The sequence below is a fragment of the Pleurodeles waltl genome, chromosome 10, assembly GCF_031143425.1.
Source record: "Pleurodeles waltl isolate 20211129_DDA chromosome 10, aPleWal1.hap1.20221129, whole genome shotgun sequence".
NCBI lineage: Eukaryota > Metazoa > Chordata > Amphibia > Caudata > Salamandridae > Pleurodeles > Pleurodeles waltl.
The window spans coordinates 1,047,178,393-1,047,195,147 of record NC_090449.1 but is presented as its reverse complement, the minus strand read 5'-3'; the positions used below and the strand labels follow the sequence as shown (position 1 = coordinate 1,047,195,147).

Here is a 16,755-nt window from a genome sequence, read left to right as displayed (position 1 = left end):
CAGCATTGTGGGGTCAGATCCTTATGGAGTATGCATGTCGTCATTCCATCCGAGACCCGTGGTTAGTGTGGGGTGTTGGTGACTGCCTAAAAGAACCCAGACTTCCTAGAAGTTCTCTGCTGCTTTGTCGGTCCTCAACCTAGATTAAAAGCCTGCTCCGATCACTTCTTGTTGGAGGCAGCTGGGGTAGAAGCTTGCCTCCTGAGATTAGGGTGTAAGAATGTTGTCCTTGACATGTACGGCTTACAGCTGTCCTTTCAGTTCAAACCTGGGTTAGAAGTTAAACACGGTCTGTTTTGGTGACACCAAGGTGGGTTAATGTTGTATGGGGAACCAAGAGGGTATGACAGTCGTCCACTGCCTGGATGTATTATCCCTGGTTGTTAAATCTGTGACTTTTAAGACCACATTGTGCCAGGGTTTTAACTTGATTCTGAGTTGGCACAGCCCAAAATTACACGACAAGACTATACATGTTAAATGGCAAACATTTTCAGCTTCTGCATTGGTGTCCTTGTTAGGAAGGTGATCTTTAACGGTGGATCCCGAACCCACCAGGAACTGCATGCTTGGGTTTGTGGTGAAGAGCATTGAAACCTTTATTTTTGAACAGCTGCGATATAGGACAACCAGTTTGTGGTGGCAGTGAAACAGTACTAATGCAGTATGGTCGGAATCATTTCAAGTGACTCCAACACCTGCTGTGGCGGTCTCTGGCCCACCTCCGTTGGTCGCACTATGCTAGTTGGTGCATGATCAGCCCCAAAGCTAAAGAGAGCAGGTTATGGGTCTAGAGCTGAGACCATTAAGAGCCTTGTGTGCATTAATCTGTTAGTCTGCGCGTGTGTGTATTTGTATGCGTGGCATTGTCTCCTGTTGCTGCTTGGTAACTAATACCTGGAGCAAAGCACCATTAAAAGTATTGGAATGTTACCGGCATCGTTGGGGTTGCAGCGAGCATCCATGTCGTATGAATGTAGCACGAGCATGTGAAGCTGTATATGCACATGTGAAGTACTTGTCCATGTGACAGTGATGGCCGGCTGGTGTTTGTTTGGTTATGCATTTCCTAAAAATGAAAAGTTTTATGTTTGAAGGCAAAAAAGGGGTTTCATCTTGAGATTTGTTTCTACAAAATAAAAATTGGTATTTAATGGTTCTGCTGGCAACCTAGCCTGAAAAGTTATTACGGCCTTTACTTCTAATCCTGCTTAGGTTGTCTTAGTGTATGTGGTCACTTCTAGTGATAATAGTTTGCTTGTATCTCTGGAGGACTTTATTGAGCAGAAGCTCTACATACAGAAAAGGTTGGAGACCCGTGGGGAACCATCTGAAGAAACACGGCCAGTAAGCCCTGGTTTACTGCACCAGTTATTCGCCAAGTTCTCCCAGTCAAATAGGGTCACCCTCTCCAAGCCTGTGACTCTCCTTACCCTAAATGTCGGTCATTAGCACTGCGGGGAAAAGCTGTGAGCTGCAGACGATTGCATCAACGCAGACCCCCCTACGCACGACCTAAACAGGCCAGACGAGCTCCGAAGTGCACTAGAGCCATAGGAAGAGTAACTATCGGGACAAAAGGCTCTTTAGTTTTGCAGGTTTTTTAATTTTATTTTTTTATAGCGCGAACTCAGCCCAAGGTCGTTGGATGTTTTACATGAGCACCGGTTACATTACACATGGGCAGCTTTATTTTTATTTTTAATAAATCACGGGCCGATTAAGTGATTTGCTCAGAATCAGATGTTGCGCCGACGCTGAAACTCTCACCTGGTTCCCCAGTTCCAAAGTCGGCAACTCTTCCCATAGCGCCCTCCTCTCTCTGCACGTAGTTACCTTCGGCGGACAGGAATGTGGGATTTTAATAGGTGATGGCCAGATGCGCAGTGCGCTGCTAAGTTCCGTGCACGTGGCGTAAGATAAGGGTTCTTTAATATGGCGGTCAAAGCAGTGGGATACAAAGTGGACGAGAAAACCCTAAGCTATTAGGTTTGGGGGCATCGTGTAAGAACTGCACAATGAGGCTTTGCGGGGGATCTTGGCAAGTGGGAGAAATTCGGGCTTTGGGACATGGTAGTCCTCAGAAGAAAGAACACTGAAAAGATGCTCTTGTGGCGAGAGCAGACTGGAGTGCCACGGTCAGCCACTAGATGTCACCAGAGTACGCAGAGGCCGCTGCAGACCTCAAAAGCATATATATAAGGTTGCAGATCTGGTGCCACCAGCTGCATGTCAGCAGATGTTTTATATGAAGTAGAAAGAATCCTGTAATTTCACTCACGAGGCCCCGTCTCGCAGGCTTTACGTACACTTGAAACGTGTCCACCATTCATAACTAGATGCCCTGTTAACCATTCCACACACTGGAAGGTCGCATTTCCACTGGCATCAAAACGAATGTACAAAGAGCAACGTGTGTCGCTTCGCTGACGTAGTAGATACGTCAGTGGTTTTATGTGGTGTCATTTACACGACCACGTGCAGTACACAGGTTGCCATAACGACATGGCTAACCAAAAGGGTGCTTTTTAGCTCGGACTTGACTGCACGTGTTTCCAGAGTTAAAATGATAATTAGAACTTAAGGCGCCTTGACACAACCCATATGTTGGGTGACTGGAGTACAGTTCAACATCTGATTGGGCAGGAGGTGTTCTGCTTACATAGTAGTTTCAGATCTGTTTTTTATTTTTGCAGCAGAGGGATATATATATTTTTTGCAGTGATAGGGTGGTTTGAAATAAGGTGTTTGTATAAAATTGAAAAAAGGTTCTCTAAGAATAGGGGAAACACTTGTGTTTTCTGAAATGAAAGCAACAAAAACCTACGGACTCCAGAGCTTCGTGCTGTCTGCCCCGAAGTTCATGGTTAGCATGCAGTCTAGCTCTAAACCTGTAGAAAGAAGCTCCTTTTAAAGTGCACTGTAAAGGAGCGTGGCCTCGAACACTCCCAGTGGGCACTTTAACTTTCAAGAGATGGCAGATACTTGCCTCGCTGTTAAAGGCACCTGCACTGGTGGTAGACACCCCTTCGCGAGCGACCTTCAAGCAGGGACATAGAAGCATATGCCGCTCCCTTAATGTCCATTTGATTTCAAAACACCATTGAGAAAGCCCTTGCGCACATCACCGCGCCGTAGGTGCGAAATCCGTTCTTGCAAATCCAGAAAGGACACTTTTGTACCAACTTTGCTGTTAATTAAATACTGAGATGTGTTTTTCGTTTATACGTGCAAATTGTGCTGCACCATACAAACTACGCATATAAACCTAAGCAAACACCAACTTCACCCTGTGGGGGCAGCCGATGGCCCCGCTACATCCCCAGTGTGGCTGATGCTTTAGAATAAAGTGAAAGTAAAACGAGCTGATTAATAATTACCCGCAGTCTGCCGACTGACCCTCCTTCCCCCCCAAAAAAGTTCACCTGAAACCAGAGGTGTTTTTTCAGAATATTTATCGGGAGTGGGGGCTACCCATAGTTGGTATGGCAACGACCCCACCCCCAAAAAGTAAGTCTTTATGCCCTCACCATCTAGAGGGCAGGTGGGGTGATTATCCCAATTTGCCCCTTGGGCAGTGGGTGGGGGGGCCGAAGTCCCACTATACACCAGGGACTGTTTTTTTTTTTTTGCCATGTCCCCACCCCAAAAAAAAATTCCCACAGGGGCGGATGGGACTAATTACCCCTGATCTGAAACCCCCAGGGGGGACAGCCCACTAGGAGCCAGGGTTTCTTTTTTAATATAGGAGTGGGGGCTGCCCACCATGGGCATGGCCATTCCCCCAATGCAATTAAATGGGGCAAGTCTTTCTAACCCTGGGCTGTGAAGATGGGGTAATTACACCCCCACCTTCTGGGGTGGGCAGACAGCCCACTGTATGGCAGTAATATATATTTTTAATAATAAAATAATGGGGTATCTTTCTCATCATAACATCAGGCTTCACCCCCAGTTGCCTTGCGAATATGGCACCTCCCCTTATGAATTGATACATATCACAGGATGCGTCAGGTTGAAAACTCGACAAGGCAGCCTCTGGCACCTATATTGGAGGCCTCTGCTGACCTCTCTGTATATAGCTACTCAATTTTTCATCCCCCTCCCATCTTCAATGCCAAGAAGATTTCATCCCCCTCCACCCCCTTTAGCACCCCCTCCGGGCAGGGCAACCTCCTCTGAGGCAATCTCGGAGGCACTTCATTTGTAGGGGTCCTCGCGAACCTCCCAGAAGGCCAGGGCAATCCGCCACATTGAAAAGTCAGCAGTCTAGTACTGCGACATATTCCTATGTTGCAGCACGCTGCGATGCACGCATCTGAGCCATCAAGTTTATCAGCCCGGCTCTCAGATGCCAGTAACAGGGAGGTGGAGTGTTTCTTTGATGAAGTGCAACCTTGATATCTCTTCATTGCGTCACTCTACGCTGGCCTGGAGAGGAGTAGAGTGTATTTTAATACCTTATTAAACCTTTAGAATGTGACTACTAGCACCCCCCCCTTCCTAGCGGATCTATGATACCGTAACCAGCCTTTTACCAAGTGTGGTGGTCTGTGTGCTTTACGTGTTTCTATGTGTAGTTTGTCTTGTAATGTCCATTATGAAAAATTATTGGCATCCATCACTCGACCATTGAGAACCACGTGTGCTCTTCAGGTTTGGGGTGAAGTTTGCTCAGTTTTGGCATCACATCCACAAGCATTAAAATGTGTATGGCGGCCCAGTATTCTACAGTGCTATAATAAACTATATCCCTTTATGGCTCTACAGGTATCACTTTGACACCACATAGGTGTAATGTACTTTACCATTTAGAATGGAGAATACATGCTCACACAAGTAATGTTTATATAAGGAGTGGAACCAGCGAGTCATCCTTGGTCCTGAAGAGGAGCCTAGGGGTAAGGCTCAAACGTGTAGACCAGGAAGACTGGTACCTTGTATACCCTATTTTCATTAAACCCCTTTTTAACCCTACCGCCACTAGATCTATTCAATTATTTGAACCGCTAGGAGGCAGGGATTTTTTTACTTTTCCGAGGCCCTGCCACTCCTATCCCTTACCTGAATCACATTGACATGCAAACATCAGTGCTCCCACGTATTAAGTAGCTCGCAGCATGCCCCGTTCAGTAGCATATTGGGAGGAACCCAATGATGGAGCATGCCACCAAGGGGTAACCCTGGTGGGTGAAGGTTTTTCTAAAGGAAACTCCCTTTTTCCTTGCCCATCCTGTGGGGACTCCCCTTCTGCTGGGTCTTTTTGCAATGTTACCCCTAAAGCGGTCTCTTTGCTCCCCTGCGGACTAAAGCTTCCCATCCCAATGGCAAGGCGGGCGGGCATTTGATTCTTTTGGATGATGGTCCAGAGTATAGCTAACTCCCAATATCATTCCACTTGTAATTGTGAATGGCTGCACTTTTTGGGCTTGGGTAGGTTACCATCCGAAAAAAAACTACCAGACTCCGTTGTGAAAACTAGACATCTGGTTTCCCTAAGTGTCAGCTGAGCTAGGGTCCACAATCCACAGCTACCCTCTGTGCAAAAGAGGGTCCGTTTTGAGTGGAAACGTGATGTATCCATGTTGCGTTTTGGGATATTTTGAGTTGTGGGCACTAGGCCTACCCACACAAGTGAGGTACTGTTTTTATCAAAAGACTTGGATGAATACTGGTTCGAAGGAAGTCTGTGGCTCCCTGCAGATTTCAGAACTTTCTATCACAGAAATGCGAGGAAAATATATATATATATATATATATATATATATATATTTTTTTTTTGTAGTTCCAAGTTTGAGGTTTACAAGAGATACTGGGTAAAACAACCTAGCAAGAGCCCCGTAAGTCACCCCATCCTGGGTTTCACACTGGTTTCCTCTACAAAAAGTAGGTTAAAAGCATTAGGAAAAATGGGCCACCTCTTTGAAAAATGCCTAAACGGAGGTAAAAAAAATGTTTAATTGAGCACTGGGTGTTCCTGAAACCCGTGAAGATGGTGACTTTAGCACAGCAAACCGTTAGTTGATGCCATTTTTAGAAAACAACCCAGCCACTTTTATCCAGAGCAGTTTTTCCTATTTTTCTCCAAAACTCAAAATGTAGCTGTATTTTGCCTATTTTCGCCATCTCCCCCAGGGGACTCAACAAACCCTGGGTACTTTTAGAATCCCCAGGATGTTTGGGGGGCTGGGGGGAGAGAAACAACACAAATGTGGCAAGGGATACCTGTAGGAAGCTGACTCTCTATATGTTGCACTAAGGAGAAGTACACCAGGCAGAGTCCAGTGGATCCTCAGTTGGCTTGCAGTGGCAAAAGTAGATAGGACAAATTGGTCATTTGTTTTGTAGTGTGGGCGAGCAGTTAGGCTTATCACGGGGTAGTGCTAAGCATTTGTTGTACTCTGAGACAATAAATGAGACACACTCAAAGAATAAATGCGAGACAAAATTACAAACATTAATTCTTTTTATGTTTCAAACCCAAGAACGTCATAATCGGGTAAGTGGACTTTTAATCATAAATACTTTGCAGTTTCTGATATTGACAGTGCAAGTCTCAGAGTTCCTTCAATGGTTTCCTATGAAAGAAAACAATGTTCAGCAAACCCAGCGTTAACAATGACTTAAAAGGTCGAGCTCAGGGAGCAAAGGTAAGTACTGGGGACTGATCAGAACCACATCAGCAGATCACACTGGGCAGCACTGGGGCAGTCAGGTGCAGTAAGGCGTCAGGTACTCGATGGTTCTCTATGGGAGTTGGACCTCATGGAGACAGGCTGCAGGCCCTGGCTAGGAAGCCAGTCGGGGACAACAAACAGGTAAGTAGTAGACTTGGGCTGCTCAGGGATGTAGATCCACCTTTGGTCCTTTCCTCTAGGACATGAGCGACGGCTGCAGGGGTGTCCTTAGGTGTCTGGTTTTTCTGTCCGGGAGCACTTGTGGTCAGGGGGTCCTGTGTGTTAAGGCAGCAGGTGTCATCAGGGAGCCCAGCAGGAGTCATCAGGGAGCCCAGCAGGAGTGGACCCAGGGTGGACTCTAGCTCAGGGGAGCCGGGGGACGTTGTTGGCATTGGTGACCCACCTCAGATTGCGTCAGGGTGACTAGTGCAGTGGTTGCTGGAGGTGTCTGGTTTCGTCTCACCACAAGACTGCAGGAGAGGAAGCCTGCATGCAGAGGCTGCAGGTGTCATGGGGGAGGCCAAGAGAGGTGAAACTCAAGTGGATTCTGACTCCAAACAGTTGGGGAAACTCGCTGGCGCCTCTGGTACGCTTTGCCTCATGTCTTGGACGTCGGGTGCAGGGATAAGGTTTCAGGTGTTCTTAAAGCTGCAGAGTCCTTTCTTGTTACTTTGTTGCTCAGCAGGTCCGCTGCTCACAGGAGTCTTGAGTCTTTTTTATGAGGCAGGCAGTCCTAAAGGGTTTCTTGGAGGCTCAGCTGCAGGGCAATTGTCTTCTTTGTCAGAGTCTGGTGAGGGCAGCAGCAGAGAGGGCTGGTGCTGAGTCAGCTGCTTCTTTTTTTTTCTTCTTTGTCCTTGCTTCGTAGGTTGTCGATCTGGGTTCTAGGGTGCCACCTAAATAATCAATTTAGGGGTGTTACAGGGAGTGCCATGTAGTAGCCAATGGGCTGACCACGTTTAGGGTGACACCACCATTGTTATGCCCACTTCCACTGGGAAGTGGGCATAACGCTAACCATAGTGGCCTAGTTCATTCCAAACAAAATAGAGGAATTTGAAAAGCAGTGTGGGGGGAAGGGGGGGGTAGGGGAAGAAATCAGAAACTTGTCTAGTGGCTGAACTGGCCAGGACCAGTCAATACACTAGTAGCTGGTAGGTTTTTTTAGGGGGGCATCTCTAAGGTGCCCTCTGGGTTCAGTTATTAATAAATCTTTCACTGGCATCAGTGAGGGTTTATTAATCTGAGATATTTGATACTGAACATCACTGTATTCAGAGAAGCCATCATGTAGCTGGGAAACTCATAGTGAACAGTGTCCAGCACAGGCACTACAGTATCTGAGAGAATCGATAGACATAGCAGGGGCATATCTGCTTGTGCAGATATTCCCTCACATAATATACTGCACCCTGCCTTAGAGCTGTAATGTCTGCTAGAGGGGTGACATTATATATATATATATATATATATATATATATATATATATAATTCACCAAAAGTATTCACTGCACTCCATGAGGTTCAATTAGTGCCTATTTATTGATGCCAAATTCACAACCACCAACGCGTTTCAACTCCCCAAGGAGTCTTGTTCAGTACTTTTCGAGACTGGTCCTCTCCGTCACGAGCACCGGCAGTGGAGTGCACCACCCAGCAACCTTTAGACCATCCTTGTTTGAAGATATATATATATATATATATGTTGCATGCAGTGTTTAGGGTACATGGCACGCTTGCTGTGTGCTATGTTTTTTTCAGTTTTGGGGAACCTTGTCACTCAGCCTGTAATGGCAGTCTGCATATGGATAGTGCTGGGTCCCTCAGAGTAGCACAAGATGTGCAGTAGCTCTGAGCGGCCCTCTTCAGTACCCATGCCCTAGGTACCAGGGTTACCGTTTACTAGGGGCTGAAGGGCCTGAAGGGCCTGGTCGCTTGGTGATCAAGTGACCAGGTGTCTTGTTTTAGGGAAAGGGGCACTGGGGACCTGGTTAGCAGGAACCCAGTGCAGTTCAGTCAAAGTTGCATCTAAAAACTAGGCAAAAAGTGTGGGGCTGCAACCAGAACCCAGCTCCATACAATACCTTATGTGGAAAAAAAGTAATGGCGCCCTAATTACAAACTAACCCAAATGTCAAAAAAAGGGCTCAGCAGCTATGGGGTTAATATATAACAAGGCAGTTGATAAACACATTGCAGCACCCATGGTCTGTAAATGTAGTCCGTAGTTTACCTGGTTTGGAAATGCGTGAGCAAATACTGCCCCCTGCCTCGCACCCTGAAGAGCACTGGGCACCACAGTATGAATTTTCATCTTGTGGTCACACCATCTCCAGCAATTACCATTAAGGGCTGCATAGTGAGACACTGGGGTAGTGCTTGACTTGCTTCTCCTGTGCTCTGCTCGGTGGGGCTCTCCCAGGACCAACAGGGCTCTTCTAGCTAGACTGACTCCATACTGGTCGACAATTCACTGCTCGACTGCACCTACTACAGGCTGTTGTTCTATGGTAAATTAAAGCGGTGATGCTGTGTGGGCAGACACACCCCTCTCTCACACTGAAGGGTTTGGCATGCATCTCTAGCTTTTCTGCTAAACAAAAACAATCTTGGTTATGCATTTGGTTCAGCGGAAGCAATGCAAGACTGTAATTCTCAGAATGTGGGATCTGCCATCAGACTTCAGCTCATCCAGGGCAGAGAGCAAGACTAAAGTTACACCTAAACCACAGCCCATTCCCCACCACCACACAAAGAAAGATGAGGAGAATAGGTGGTGAGCGGTCTGGCCCACATGCCTACTGCTCTGCATGTGAATTCCACACTACGAGTCTATCGGGGGGCTTAACTCTCATTGTAGCAAGCGCAGTGGCTCCAGGGCTCAGGAATGTAGGTGGCCCTTTGCACAACAATTGTAGCTCTTTCTCACTGTGCAACCAAAGAATGTTTGAGCTTATACCACCCTTGCAAAGCAACTGGTGGCTATTAAAATAATTTGGCGGTGCAAAATTGCCTCAGACTAGCAGTGCTGTTATTTAATGCTTTTATGGAGTGTATGTTGTGTGTTATTTCCATGAATGTGTACAGGTCCATGATAGGTTAATTATTTATGTCCATCGTATTATCATTTTACTGCAGGCTGCCGCCTAGCTGTATCCCCTTCTTGCAGAAGGAGGGGAAACCTAAACCAGTGCTTTGCAAACTTTAGCCTCAGAGGCCACTTTTTTTAAAACTAAAAACTTTCATGGCTCCCCTAACTTTAAAGGATATGAGGGTGATATTTAGGTCGAGCCTAAACAGTGCTTGTGCTGTCGCTTAGCGACCTGTTGTAGATGGTTTGTGAGGTTCAGCTCCACCCAGCCATTGTGATTTGTGTATGATAGTGTCTTTTAAAAAAATGTTGCTTTCTACTGGGTATTCTTACCCTTTGTCCCACCTTTTTTCCTCCTCCTAGGAGATTGTACCAACTACTGTTTAAATACACTGCTCACTATTTCAAGATGTGTTCAGGGACTACTTTGATCTTTCATCTGGAGCACTGGAGAGGAGTGCTGGTTTTCCGAGCTCTGCTGGATACTGCTGTAAATCTTATCTGGTCAAATTTGATGTGCATTCAAAGACTGAGATTGTGTTGCTTGTGATTCCCTCCCTCTTCCCAGCGCTTAGATGTTTTTCAGCCTGCATCTCGACACCCTACTATGGGCACCACAATGGGCTTCATGTTAAGATCATAACTGCATATTTCCAAGACAACGGGTAGTGCTACAAAGTTGTCCCAGATGCGCGTTCACAGTGCTAGCACAACTTTTTAATAACAATGTGCGTCTCCTTCAGCCGATGGTAACATATTGTCGAGCCATGAATCCCAGTGGCATAGACCACACACGAGTTGACTGTCAGATTCCCAGGCCATCCCCCTTGCACATTAATTATATTGGGTGATCGCTGCCAGGTCATAGACAGACACCCAATGCCTCTCCAGTGCTATTTCCAGAGGCGCCAGGATGTGCCTGTGCCCTGCTGACCCGAGCTATGTTTTTAGGGTCGAGCCTGCGTAGCATGCGCTTGCGAGACGCTGTAGTAGTTAGAAAAGGGCTTGGAGCCCTGCCCGTGTCACGTCAGTGTTTTTCATTGGTTCGTGGACTTGCCTTTTAAAATCTGCTTGCTTTCATTAGTGGAAGGCATGCATACGTCATGAATTTTCCAGTGGTTAGCCCTCGAGCTCAGCAACCAAGTACTGAAAACATACAAGGCTTGCTGTTTTCCGTCCAGTTTGTGGACTACTTTTTCTCATTTTTCGCAGCGCGATCTCGCTTCTTTAGCAGCGCGATCACGCTCACTTTTTTTTTTCTTTCATTTAATGAGGCAAGAAAAGTCCGTTTGGGAGTTTATAACTGCTAATAGCTCTAACTCGGAGAAATGCGAGACCCGTTGCATTGCAAATGCTCTGTTTTTTTGGGGGGAGACACGAGATCAAAGAGTTTCCCTACAGGGAAAAAAAAGTGCACTGTGAGTAACATCTGAATGAAAAGTCTATGTCCAAGAGTGTTTAGTTCTACTGAATTTACACTTCTTAGAAGGATCAAAAGCCAAGTGGGGCGTGCTGAGATTTGAATTAGGTAATAAGATGACAGCCACGAGCATATAGGCCACTGATCCGTCTTATCTTCAAGGATGGTTAATTTCTGTGGCTCCATCACTTGACCACCTATTTTAAACAAAGCCCCATAACATCACGTAAATAAAATTCCATCGGACTGGTGCAGTCTTGCGGTTCTACCCTGGGGAGGAGATCAATTCACACTGATGAAGATGTACAGGTCATACCAGTGGTGATTCATTTCAGTAAGGTGCCCCAGTTGTTGGTCTGATATAGACATGTACAGAAAAGCTGGACAACATGAGAAAACAAATCGTAGACTTCCCTGTAGCAATTTCTTTTTGCCAAACCTTGCGGACAGGAGTATTTCACAAACTGCCATTTCTTCCAGTTATTGAGGCCTAAACAAACTTGATGCACGCATCGCTTGGAGAAATGTTAGGCTGAGTTCTGGACTATACCTTCCTTTGAACCAGTTAATAAATGCAGATAGTGGAAAGGCCTGCAATTTCCGAAGTGTGGCTGGATATCTGTAGATTTAAAACTCGCTTAATAGTCATCTATGCAGTTTACGGTCTCTAAATCAAACTACTTTTGAAGAATAGATATTTTTGCGTGCCTCATGACCCATGTGAAAATCTAAAAGCCAACAGCTTGTCACCCTCCACTTGCCTCTTCGAGCTCAAGCATGCCCCCACCCTCCCAGCAGTCAGCGAGGCACTTTTTTTTTACCGGTAACGGGCATCCTGCCCCCTGGTGTGCGAGTTTGTGTGTTCAGTGAAGGCGTCAAGTGCCCGTCATGCAACTCAGACCTGTACTTGCTCGTCTCCCCTCAACCCCCTTGGCGGAGGCTGGTCTGGTTTGTAGTGGGTACCTGATGGTACTTACACCTTATCCCTTATTAGTGGAGTGTAGTAGTGTTCTAGCAGCTTAGGATGATAGAGGTAGCTATAGCAGAGCAGCCAAGGCTGAACTAGGAGACATGCAAAGCTCCTACTATACCACTTATATCATATAGCACTATATCATAAGAAACTCAATACTCAGAGTTACTAAAAATAAAGGTGCTTTATTTTAGGGACAATGTGCCAAAAATATCTCAGAGGATATACCCCCTTAGGAGGTAAGTAACATACACAAAATATACACAAATAACCAAATCAGGTAAGTAAAACAGTCAGAAAGTAGTGCAAACACTGTAAAGCACAATAGGGTGCAATAGGCCTAGGGGCAACACAAACCATGTACTAAGTAAGTGGAATGCGAACCACGAATGCACCCCTAGGCACGTGTAGAGGGTCGCTGGGAGTGTGAGAAAACAAAAAGAGTGTAAAGGAGAGCCCACCCCAGGAAAGCTGGAGTAAAGTACTGCTATTTCCCCCAAAACACGCTAAAGTTGTGATGAACGATTTTGCAAGGACCACAACAGACTGCAAAGCACTGAAGGCGGATTCCTGGACCTGAAGACCCGTAAAGGAAGGGGACCAAGTCCAAGAGTCTCTAAATTGTCCGGGGGGTGGGCTTGGGGAGGAAAGGCAGGAGCCCACTAAACCCCAGATAAAGAGGCAAAATGACTGCCCCCAGTTGGAAGAAGATGCTGGTTTTGCAGCAGCGAAAGGAGGTAGGAGGTTCTGCTTTGTTCAGAAGATGTCCCACAGTGTGCTGGAGGATGCAGAGTTGTTTCCTTCGCAAAATGCCGCAAACAAGCCTTGCTACCTGCAAGAGTCACGGTTGAAGAAAAAGGGTGCTGCCTGGGCCCAGGAAGGACCAGGATGTTGCCACTCAGGTGAGGAGACAGAGGGGACCCTAAGCAACGTATAGAGCCCACTGGAAGGAGGGAAGCACCCACAGAAGTCCCTGAACACAGGTTCAAAAGACTGAACACTGCAGTTGTCTCAACACTGCAAAGAGAGGCCCCACGACCCCAGAGGTCAACTCAGGGAGCTGGGCATCGCAGGACGGAGTGCTGGGGACCTAGGCTTGGCTGTGCATGCAGGTTTTCTTGGAAATGTGCACAGAAGCCCTTGTAGCTGCAGATCACACAGTGCACAGGATTACTGTCTAGGGAGGGGAGGGGAGGCAAGGACTTATCTCCTCCAAATTCGGAACAGTTGGACCACTGGATAGTCTGGGTCACTTGGGTCCACCATCTGTTTTCCAGGGGGCAAGCTCGTCAAGATGAGAGGGGACCCAGAGTACCGGTGAAGTTTTGCAGGTGTCCTGGAGCAGTCAGCGGTCGATCCTTAGCAGAAGTCGAAGAGAGAAGTGCAGAGGAGCCCTGATGGATTCTTGCAAGTCGTAATCTGATGAGAAGCCCACAGGAGAGACCCTAAATAGCCCTGAGAGGAGGATTGGCTACCTAGCCAGGTATGCACCTATCAGGAGGGGTCTCTGACATCACCTGTTGGCACTGGCCACTCAGAGGCCTCCAGAGTGTCCTCACACCTCTGAAAACAAGATGGCAGAGGTCTGAGACACACTGGAGGAGTTCTGGGCACCACCCCTGGGGTGGTCATGGACAGGGGAGTGGTCACTCCCCTTTCCTTTGTCCAGTTTCACGCCAGAGCAGGGACTGGGGTTCCCTAAGCCGGTGTAGACTGGCTTATGCAAGGAGGGCACCATTTGTGCCCTTCAAAGCATTTCCAGAGGCTGGGGGAGGCTACACCTCCCCAGCCTGTAACACCTATTTCCAAAGGGAGAGGGTGTAACACCCTGCTCTCAGAGGAAATGCTTTGTTCTGCCTTCCTGGGACTGGGCAGCCCAGACCCCAGGAGGGCAGAACCCTGTCTGTGAGGTGGCAGCAGCTGTAGCTGCAGTCCAAGCCCCAGAGAGCTGGTTTGGCAGTACTGGGGGTCCATAGTGGAGCCCCCAGGATGCATGGAATTATCTCCCCAATACCAGATTTGGAAGGGGGGGGGGACAATTCCATGATATTAGACATGTTACATGGCCATATTCGGGGTTACCATTGTGAAGCTACATATAGGTATTGACCTATATGTAGTGCACGCGTGTAATGGTGTCCCTGCACTCACAAAGTCTGGGGAAATTGCCCTGAACTTTGTGGGGGCACCTTTGCTAGTGCAAGGGTGCCCTCACACTTAGTAACTTTGCACCTAACCTTCAGCAAGTGAAGGTTAGACATATAGGTGTCTTATAAGTTACTTAAGTGCAGTGAAAATGGCCGTGAAATAACGTGTGCGTTATTTCACGCAGGCTGCAGTGGCAGTCCTGTGTAAGGGTTTGTCTGAGCTCCCTCTGGGTGGCAAAAGAAATGCTGCAGCCCATATGGATCTCCTGGAGCCCCAATGCCCTGGGTACCTAGGTAGCATATACTAGTGACTTATAAGGGGGGTCCAGTATGCCAATTGGAATTGGTAAATATAGTCACTAGCCTTAAGTGACAATTTTAAACACAGAGAGAGCATAAGCATTGAGGTTCTGGTTTGCAGAGCCTCAGTGACAGTTAGGCACCACACAGGGAACACATTTAGGCCACAAACTATGAGAACTGGGGTCCTGACTAGCAGGATCCCAGTGAGACAGGCAAAAACATACTGACATACATGTAAAATTGGGGGTAACATGCCAAGAAAGATGGTACTTTCCTACACCCCTGCATTGTGTTCACTGCACGGAGCAGCTGGATTGCACCACCACGTTCTACTAGAACACATCTGTCTTCCTGTGTGATAAATACAATACGAAGAACTCCGTTGAGGTGACGAGGCCAGCATTCACTGTGAGTCCTCATGGATTACAGGAAGAAATTCAGGGCCAGATGTATCAAGAAGGCCTTTTGCGAGTCGGAAATAGCGATTTTAAAGAAATTGCTATTTCTGATTCGCAAAATGCCATGTATCACATTTGCGATTCGGTAATAGCGATTTCTTAAAAATCGCATATGCTATTACCGAATCGCAAATTGGGATACCGGCCCCATTCGTACCGATGGGCCTGCAGGCCCATATTTGCGACTTTTTTGCATTTCCAAAATTGCGATTTCTTAACTGGAAATCTCAATTTTGGAAATGCAAAACCCCAGGGTGCTGGGGGCCTAAGGCCCCCTCTGCTGCACCCCAAAAAGTTTTTTAGGACATGTAAGGTGCACACATGCCAAAAGGGCATGTGTGCTTTACATGTACATTTTAAAAATGCATTTTAAATGCATTTTTAAAATTTGCACATGGTTACCACCAAGTTGAAATTGGTGGTAAATAGTGATTCCTTAATGCCCAATTCGCATTAAGGAATTGCTTCTTACATGTGCTTAGAAATCGCAAATAAGGAATCCTTATTTGCGATTTCTTATTTAGAGAGTCGCAATTTTAAGGAATCGATATTTTAGCGATTCCTTAAAATTGCTTTCAGAATGCCTTTAATACATTCTGAAATGGCTTTTTGCATTCGCAAACGGGCATTCGCACCGTTTGCGAATGCAAAAAGCTTTTATACATCTGTCCCACAGTTTCCAGGGTTCCAAGTAGTGGAACTTAACCCTACTGTCAACACAACCGGAGAGTAGGGTGCATGGGACATCCCCGAGTGAGGCTCCCCGTGATAGGACTGCAGCCCCTCGTGTGCCACCGCAGGCTCGTGCCACATCCAGGGGTGATTAGAATCACGTGACCGCACCTTACTTAAAGCAGCCTTCAGGGTTTTGGAAAATGTCTCTAATTTACCCCACATACATACAACATCTACAAAACCAGTGATTCATATCTAACAGTACAAACACGTTTCCAGGAATGCACAGGAAGCGCTCCACGTGTGTTGTTTCTCTTCTCGACACTGGGAAGGGGTCATTCCTCCCTACCAGCCCATGTGTGGTCTTCTAACTTTTATGTAGCACTTTTAAACAGTTTATTCTGCAATTTTTTGGCAGTCTCCCAAAATATAATATTTTGTTCTATATTTCTACACAAGTGGTGTTTTTTCTGTAACTTTAAAGCATTGATGTGAGGGTACTATTGGTACATTTGTACATTTATGCTCAGTGTTCGACCCAAACCTTGATAGGAGCACTCACAGTGGAAGGCTTGAATAGGGTCACGTGTACTATGCAGACCTGAACAAGGAACATATCAGGTCAATCAATCAAAGCATTTGTAAAGCGCACTACTCACCCGTGAGGGTCTCAAATCGCTGAAAGGGGGGGCTGCTACTGCTCGAACAGCCAAGTCTTGAGGTGTCTCCTGAAGGTAAGTAGGTCCTCTGTCTGTCGCAGGTGGGCCGGAAGAGTGTACCACATCTTGGCGGCGAGGTGGAGGTCAGGTGACACTTATGAACACTTCCTGCTCAAAAACGTTTCCGGTTACCTTTATCTGACATATGAAACCCTTGCAAAAGAGTTGGGTGGGAACAGACACATACATCTGAGGCGTGCAGAGAGAGGAAACCTTCCCCTACGCTACCAATCCTAAATATATCTATACACCTCCCCTTACACCAATCCATACTGCCCCTCCATTCTGTACTGCA

At 46.7% G+C, this 16,755-nt stretch overlaps 1 protein-coding gene across 1 annotated transcript in view; it reads right to left on the bottom strand.

The window, feature by feature from the left end:
* The window catches only part of NKIRAS1 (NFKB inhibitor interacting Ras like 1), an 84,329-nt gene extending 67,907 nt beyond the window's left edge, over window positions 1-16,422 (bottom strand). Inside the window, exon 1 of the mRNA XM_069212042.1 lies at window positions 16,401-16,422. The gene's annotated coding sequence lies outside the window, so the exon portion shown is untranslated. The remainder of the gene's footprint in view (window positions 1-16,400) is intronic.
* Window positions 16,423-16,755: the final 333 nt, after the last annotated feature.